Source organism: Hevea brasiliensis, chromosome 14, assembly GCF_030052815.1.
Source record: "Hevea brasiliensis isolate MT/VB/25A 57/8 chromosome 14, ASM3005281v1, whole genome shotgun sequence".
Lineage (NCBI taxonomy): Eukaryota > Viridiplantae > Streptophyta > Magnoliopsida > Malpighiales > Euphorbiaceae > Hevea > Hevea brasiliensis.
Window position 1 is genome coordinate 68091640 of NC_079506.1, and position 9411 is coordinate 68101050.

Sequence of the window (9411 nt, forward strand, 5' to 3'; positions counted from 1 at the left end):
TCTGGCTTACCGCCAGAAAGGGAAGTAGAATTTGCTATTGAGATACTGCCGGGTACAGCACCAATCTCTATTGCTCCTTATAGGATGGCACCTACTGAGTTAAAGGAGCTGAAAATCCAGTTGCAGGAGTTACTAGATAAGGGGTTCATATGCCCCAGTGTGTCACCATGGGGAGCTTCAGTGCTATTTGTGAAGAAGAAGGATGGGCATCGATTACCGACAGTTGAATAAAGTGACTGTGAAGAACAAGTATCTGTTACCTAGAATTGATGATCTGTTTGATCAGCTGAAGGGAGCAGAAGTATTTTCCAAAATTGACCTCAAATCAGGGTATCATCAGTTGAGGGTGAAGGATGCAGATGTGCCAAAGACTGAATTCAGGACCCAGTATGGGCATTATGAGTTCCTGGTGATGCCCTTTGGCCTAACAAATGCACCAGCAGCATTCATGGACCTTATGAACTGTATCTTCCATCCATACCTAGATTGGTACATAGTGGTCTTTATTAATGATATTTTGGTGTATTCCAAGACCAGGGAAGAACATGATGAGCATTTGAGGATTGTCCTGCAAACCCTAAGAGAAAAGAAGCTGTATGCTAAGTTGTCCAAGTGTGACTTCTGGTTGAATGAGATTGCATTCCTTAGACACATAGTGTCAGCTGATGGGATTAGAGTGGATCCTAAGAAAATAAAAGCAGTGATGGAATAGAAGCCTCCCAGAAATACAACTGAGGTCAAAAGTTTCTTGGGGCTAGCTAGGTATTATAGAAGATTTATGAAGGGATTTTCTTTAATAGCTGCTCCAATGACCAAATTGTTACACAAGAATGTCACATTTGACTGGAATGACAAGTGTCAGGCCAGTTTGGAGAAGTTGAAGAAGTTGAAGGCTATGTTGACAGAGGTACCAGTGTTAACATAACCAGTGTTGGGAAAGGACTTTGTGGTCTACAGTGATGCCTCTCATAATGGGTTAGGGTGTGTATTGATGCAAGAAAGAAAAGTGGTCGCCTATGCTTCCAGGCAGCTAAGGCCACATGAACAGAACTACCCCCATGACCTAGAACTTGCAGCAATTATCTTTGCACTGAAGATATGGAGGCACTACTTGTATGATGAGAAGTGTTACATTTACACAGACCACAAAAGTCTAAAATATTTGCCAACCTAGAAGGAGCTCGACCTTAGACAGAGGCGATGGATTGAGTTCCTAAAAGACTATGATTGTGTGATTGACAACCATCCTGGGAAGGCAAATGTAGTTGCTGATGTTTTAAGCAGAAAATCCATCATAGCTTTGAGATCATTGAATGCCCGTCTATCCTTGGCTCAAGATGGAGCTATTTTGGCTGAGTTATAAGTGAGGCCAAACTTACTACAACAGATTTTAGATGGGCAGAAGGTAGATGAGAAGTTAATGGCTACTATGAGTAAGATCTCAGAAGGGAAGGCAACTGATTATGAGGTGAAAGCAGATGGGTATCTACACTACAAAGGAAGAGTATGTGTACCAGATGATGGGGAATTAAAAGCCAGTGTTCTAAAAGAGGCACACACTAGTGTTTATGCTGTGCACCCAGGAAGTACAAAAATGTATCATGATCTGAAGCTTCAGTATTGGTGGCCTGGCATGAAGAAGGATATAGCTGACTATGTGACTAAATGCCTGACATGTCAGTAAGTCAAGGTAGAACATCAAGTTCCATCGGGTTTGCTACAGCCTATACACATACCTGAATGGAAATGGGATCGGGTCACCATGGATTTTATAAGTGGTCTACCTCTCACCTAGAAGAAGCATGATGTAGTATGGGTGATAGTAGATAGATTGACGAAGTCAGCACACTTTCTGCCAGTTAGGACTGACTACTCACTAGAAAAGTTAGCAAAATTGTATATTAGTAAGATAGTTAGACTGCATGGAATTCCACTTTTCATCATATCTGATCAAGACCCAAGGTTTACATCGAGATTTTAGAAAAAGTTGCATGAATCCTTGGGTACACAACTCCACTTTAGCTCAGCTTTCCATCTACAGGCGGATGGACAATCAGAAAGAGTAATCCAGGTAAATATTGAAACCAATTGAATTAATAAAAATATTGAACTAAAATGATAATAATAACATGAAATATATGTTAGGTTCTTGAGGATATGCTGAGGAGTTGTGTCATCGAGTTTGAGGGAAGTTGGGATAGATACCTCTCACTGGCAGAATTTGCATACAACAATAGCTACCAAGCCAGCATCCAAATAGCCCCGTATGAAGCATTGTATGGGAGGAAATGTAGAGCCCCAGTATGTTGGACTGAATTAGGCGAAGATAAACTGGTAGGGTCAGACCTGGTGAAACAGACTGAGGAGAAGATAAAGTTAATCAAAGCCAATCTAAAAGTTGCCTCAGATAGATAGAAATCTTATGCTGATTTGAAGAGAAAAGAGATAGAATATGCAGTTGGCGACAAGGTGTTCCTCAAGGTGTCACCATGGAAAAAAGTACTGAGGTTTCGAAGAAAAGGTAAGTTGAGCCCTAGGTTCATTGGCCCATATGAAGTCATTAAATGTGTGGGACCAGTGGCCTACAGGCTAGCTTTACCACCAGAGCTGGATAAGATCCACAATGTGTTCCACGTATCTATGCTAAGAAGATACAGCTCAGATCCTTCACATGTCATCTCCATGGAAGAAATTGAAGTACAACCGGATTTGACATATGAAAAAGAACCCATACGGATCCTAGCACGGGAAGTGAAGGAGTTGAGGAATAAGCAGATTCCACTGGTAAAAGTGCTTTGGAGGCACCACAACACCGAGGAGGCAACTTGGGAAAGTGAAGAGACGATGAGGCAACAGTTCCCTCAACTGTTTGCATTAGGTAATGTAACACCCCTATTTGTATAGCCTGGTATATTTCACTATTTCGGTGACCGATGTCGGTCCGAACAATTAAGGGGATTAGAACCACATCTAAGACAACTAGATAAGCCATAAACATAAATAATTAGTAATTGCTAAATAGTTAAGTATAAATAAGAAAAACAAAACATAAGAAGTTAAATGAGGCGAGAATCACAGCAATGGGTGACCTTCTCGGGCAGGATTACGAAGTCGATTTAAACTCAAATTTCGAACCGTAAAATGTGACGTTGCGATCCTTAGGACTATTGCGAACGCAGTGAAAAAGAGAAAATCATGAAAAAGAATTGTTAAGCCAGTCAAATAATTAGGTCAAGGATCTGGAAGAAATATTAAATTATTTGCAAACCAAGTCGAACTGGCGAGGGGCAATTTGGTCAATTGACCCCGGAGCTGACTCCTGACCTAACTGTCAAATAAAATCGGAGAAAAGAAAATTTCCAAATTGAGAATTAAATTAAAGAACTAATGGAAAAATAAATAGAAAAAAAAAAGAAAAAGGAAAAGTGAAAGGTGATGACATCATGCATGACATCATGCATGATGCAATAAATATATATTAATAAATTTAATTAATTTAATTTTATGATCTTCCATAAGACTAAAAACATAAAAGAAAAGAAAGAAAAAAAAAACAAAAAAGTCTTTATCTTCCCTAACTTGCCGTCCTCCCTCTCTCAACTCTCCCTCTCCACAAAACTCCATTAAAGCTTGCTTCAAGCTTTTAAACCTCTTCTAAACCCTAATTTCTCCCATAACCACTTCATAAAACCTTGTGTTTGGGCTTTGAGAAGAAGATTGAAGAAGAAAAGAAAAAGAAAAAAGAAGAGAATTGAAGAATTGGACATCAAAGATTGAGGTTAGTCATTTAAACTTGGAATTTGTAGCCTAATATTTATGTTTAGTCTAATTAACTTAGATTTTAACTTAAAATGAAATAAAAACAAGTGTGGAGGACTAATCATGGATTTCGATCATCTACGGTTTGCTATGGTGATGCATGAATTTGATTGGATTAAAAGTGTAGGCAAGCTTGTGTGAATGAGGAGGTGATGTTGATATGCTTAGATTTGGTTAAATGTAACAACTAGTGTAGTTAGGGTTTTGGCACCTAGGGTTTGGAAGAGAAAAATGTGAAATTTTGTTAAATGATGTGTTTGACTTTGTTGGAGATGAAAAATGGTCATTTGTGACCAATTGATGTATGTTGGAAGTGTTAGAATTAGGTTTAGATTCAGATTGGATGTGGGTAGTATGCAGGCAGTATGACCAAGGTCCATTTCAGGGACCAAAACTAAAAATTTACAAGCCCAATTGGTGTGAGGCCAATTTGGAATGAAATTAGACACAAAATGACACATTTTTCATTTAAGAATCATGCCCAAAAAGTGACTAAAACCTAGTGAACAAATTGACCAAATCCGAATTAGGCAATCTCACCTGTACAAAAATTTGGCCATAACTTGGGCTAGGCAGGTCAAAATGACCTGAAATTTTACCAGTAGAAAGTTGAGATATAGATCTAAAACTTTCATGAAGAATACAAACCCAAATTATGCACTTAACCAAGTTATTTAGCCACCCAAAGTTGGTGACCTAAAACTGCCAGAACCCAGAATTTGCCCAGAAAATCTGGGTTAGACCAATCCAGTAGCTATGATTCAAATGGCTATAACTTGAGCTACAAAACTCCAATTGGAGTGATTCAAAAAGAAGAATAAAATTAAAACAATAAGGAACAATTTCTATGAATAAACCTTAGCCAAATTCTAACAGCAACATGACCAATGGAACAGTGCAACATAAGACACCAAAACTGAAAATTTACAAATTTTGCCTAAAAGATTTAATTTTTGAGAAAACAACCAAAACCAACAAACTTTGATTGAGATGGATGTTGAAATGATGAACTTGTTGAGATAAATCTTTATAAGTGCTTTTTACAGGTATTTGAAGAACTGTTTTCTCAAAATATAGACAGCACTCTGCCGAAATTTTTATAGAATTTACGAAAAAAATAAAATGGAACAAAAATTTTAACTAGTTTTCAAATTCTAATTAAGTGTTTTAATACCTAGTAGAAAATGCTCACCACTTATGAAAGTAAGAAAATTGTTTTAAAATCCCTTGTAGGGTACTTAATGAGTTATCGGTAGGTGAAGTTCGGTAGTTCATTAAGTATTCTACGGGATCATGTTATGCCTTATAGAGGGGAAAGGTGTGACAGGTAAATTTCGAGGACGAAATTTAAATTAGAGGGGAAGAGTTGTAATACCCTCATTGTAACAATTCAATACATTCTACTGTTCAGGTGACCAGTGTCGGTCCGGACAGCTAAAACGTCTGGAAAAATATTTAGACTAAAGTGAGGAGCCATAATTAACTCAAATATTAACAAGAAAAATGTAGAAAAAATTTTAGAAATAAAATACAACCAAGTTAAATGAGCCGGTGCCCTAGCGATGGGTAACCTAGTGAAAAGTTGCAGTCTTCACAGCTAGAAGCCCTAAACCCGAGAGAAAATTCATGAAATAATTTTTGGGACTCCAGAGAAGAGTCATTGAGGTTTCTATGGCATTAGAATGCCAAGAAAAAGCTTAGAAAAAATTTTTCAATCGATACACACAATTTTAGCCTGTTAAATCGAACGGAGAGCATTTTGGTCATTTCGTCTTCAGAGATGATTTTTGACCAACTTGTCTAAGTGAGTAAATAAATTATATGACATAAAATGTGAGTAAATATTGATAAATATTTTAATAAAAAATGATTACAAGAGAAAGAAAAAGAAAAAAAAATGAATTTAAACTTAGTTATTACATTAGCATGATGTAAGCTTGATGTAATTAAAACCCCTTAGCCAATCAATATTTAACAAATACATTTATAAGGCATTAAATAAGAGAAAAGAAGTCAAAATAGGAAAAAGCATTTTGCTCACCTTCAACCTCTTGGCCGAGCCTCCATGGCCATTTTTCTTCACCATATTTTCAAGCTTTAAGCTTGAATTTTCTCTTTATCTATCCACCAAAATCCCTAAGCCCCTTTGCTAAAATTTGTCCCCACATTAAGAGGAATATTTTGATTATCAAAAGGTGAGGAAATTCCAAAGTTTCTACAAGTGCAAGAAGTGGTTAAAGTGAGGTTAGTGACAATTAATCTTAATTACTTTGTGTATACATCATGGAGAACATGAAGTGAGCGTGAAATTAAGCTAATGTAAATAAATTTTGCATGGCTGAATTTTACCAAATTTTGGCAGCCTTAGGGTACATTAAGGTTTCTTTTAATTTGAATGAATTATAGTTGTACATGGCTGCCATTAAACATGAACTTAATGCCTTAACTCATTGATTGCATGTATATGAAGCATTAAAGTTGTTAGAGTTAGGGTTTGGGGGAAAACTTGGGATTTTGCTTATATGTTGGTGAATGGAAGTTCTAATAGTCAATTAGTGACCATTTGGATGAGTATAATAAGGAATTGAAGTGAATGGTAGCTTGGGATTTGAGGTTGGGTGTGCTGCCTTGAGTGCCCTACAGGTCTGGATGTGAGTCCAGGATATTTTGGCAGCTATAACTTGGGTTGTGTAGGTTCAATTGGTGCAAGGCCAATTGGACATGAAATTAGACACATAATGGCACAATTTTGGTGAAGGAACTCTGTCCAGAAACTAAACATAGGATGCCCTAAAAATTGACCAAATCCGAGTGACTTACATTCTACCTAGGCAAAATGACCAAATGAACAGTATACATTATTTGGTCATAACTCAGTGTAGAAAGGTCCAATTGACCTGAATTTTATACTGATAGAAATCTAAGACATAGCTTTACAACTTTTATGAAGAAAACAAACTCAAATTTTGACCATAACATGACCAAAAACCCACCTGCAGTCAGTGTACAAAAACTGCAAAATTGATTCTACTCAAAAATTCTGAAAAAAATTGCAATCTGGCCAGTTATGGTATTTAGGCCATAACTTGAGCTAGAAAACTCCAAATGGGATGATTCAAAAAGTGAAATGTAACTAGACACAATAAAGAACAACTTTGATTCAGAACACTTGGCCAAATTCTCACTGTAAAATGGCCTAATGGAATAGTGAACTCTAGGACCCAAAAACTGAAATTTTGATTTATTTTCCATTGGTTAGGAGTATGGATTGGCAACTATTGCCAACACTTTTGGGAACCAAAATGTGGTAAATTCATGTGATTAGGACTCATGTAGCTATTATGCATTGGAAATTCAATAATTTGACTTAAATAGTAAAATAAATAGTAACCTTACATTTAAAGCATGAAAATTTAATCAACAACTTTGTAATGTGCCCTAGTATACCTAGTAAGATTGGTTTGGATAGGCTGGCATGCCAATAGGGTTCAGTTAGCAGTACTGCATATGGAATTATGCCATTCTGTGATTTTATGGCTTTTAGCCATTTTGATATTATGGTGATACTTGGCCTTATGCCTAATAATTATTACAGCTTAATAGTTGTTCTGTTGTACACCGGGAGATACATATGTGATCGATGGTGTGACGACCCAAGATACTTAGTACCCAATGCCAGTTTACCCGTTTATCCAATCCCGTCATCCAGTATAGGTTACTTGGGCAATCAAAAATGGAAGTTGATAAATTTAATGAAATAATGGATACAACCAGTACCAAATAAATAAGACTACAAATAATTATCAAAAATGTATCTACATGAGACATCAATATACATACTGCATATTTATTTTCTTTTAGTTTTTTTTTTATTTTATTATTGGCACCACTAAGCATTATTGCTTAGCGCGTTACTTTTTACCACACGTAGGTACTGGAGATACAGAGCGCAATCCCAATAGACCCCAGTCAGGGTGAGAGTCATATCTGCTAGTGTCCTGTGTCACCTCTCAGCTACAGTGCATTGTTATGATGCTAGGCAACATTTTGTATTTTGTATTTTGTATTTTGTATATTTATAAATTTTGTAATTAAACTTTTATTTTGTCATGTGTATTGAAACTTATGTGATTATGTATTAATGAAATTATCGGTAAATGGTGTTCATAAATGAAAGTTAAGTATTTATTTATGATTTGAGTATAAAGATAATGTGAATTGAATGATTGGAAAGTTTGAGAAATTGATGAGAAATTATTGAAAATAGATGTGATAATTGGGAGTTGTGAAATAGTATGATTATTGGAAGTGTTTTTCACAGGTTCCGAAGAACTGTTTTCTCCATTTTTAGCCGGTACTCTGCCGGATTTTCTATAAAATTATCGAAACCTCAAATGAATTTATAATTTCAATAAATGACTTAAATGAGTCAAATCTTCCAAATTGCATTTCATCATCATAAAGAAATAAAAACAGGAAGGATAAAAAATAATTGAGATAAAATATGATGTTCGGTACACAATGTGGCATATCTTGCTCGGCTATACTGTAGACGGGTAAAGGGTGTCACAGGTCCTTTGGTATTTTGTTAGAAATTCTATTCTTAAGTTGTTAAGAATATGAGTGACAGAATTTTTAGTACAAAGTATCATAAAGGACATGACTTACCCAGAAAGATTGCCATTCATGTTTGTTTCCATAGATTAGTATGGGATACTAATGGAATGGAATGGTGAGTCTCATACCATATGACAAACGTGATGGGCACTTATATGATAAGTGGGTTGAACCTGTGATGCTTATGACATACACATGGAGTTTACTCTTGTCAATACAATGTCATAAATATCATACTAGTGCATATAATCTCTTAACCTGAGATAGCAAAGTTATCTTGTATATAGGTGATTTGAGTTTGATACTATTTTTATACTCGTATTATGTATGGGTATATGGGCATGTGTTGTAACACCCCTAAGTTCGGTAGTGCGTTCTGCTGTACCGGTGACCAGTGTTGTCCGGACAGCTAGGATGCTTAGAACTACACTTCAATATGAGTGAGGAGACATAAAATAATGAAATACAAGAAAAGAAAGTACAAGAAAAACAAAGGAAAAATCATAGCAAAGAAATGTAACCGAGTAAGTGGTAGGAAACCTAGCGATGGGTGGCAGGAAGTCACGGCGTGGACCGTTGGACTGCCCTGGGAGGAACCACGAAAAACATTTTTAGGACATAAATAGAACCTTATTGAAGAATAAATATCATTATAAAGATCAAAGAAAAATTAAATTATTAGTACAAAGAAATTTGATAAATCGAAAAACAGACAAAACCGGTATCTAGAAAAATCGGGAATGCCACGAACAGGGCATTATGGTCATTTGACATCCCGAAGTGTCTTTTGACCTAAATATCCATTAAAATAAATAATATTACACTTAAAAAATGAAATGAAAAATTAATTTGGTGGTACCTAAAGTAAATAGTAGAAATTAAAGGTTAAATGTGGAATAAGTGGGAATTTAGCTTATTATATGATTAAGTGACTAAGTGGACCACTAAGGGGATTAATTAAATACATAGTGGGAC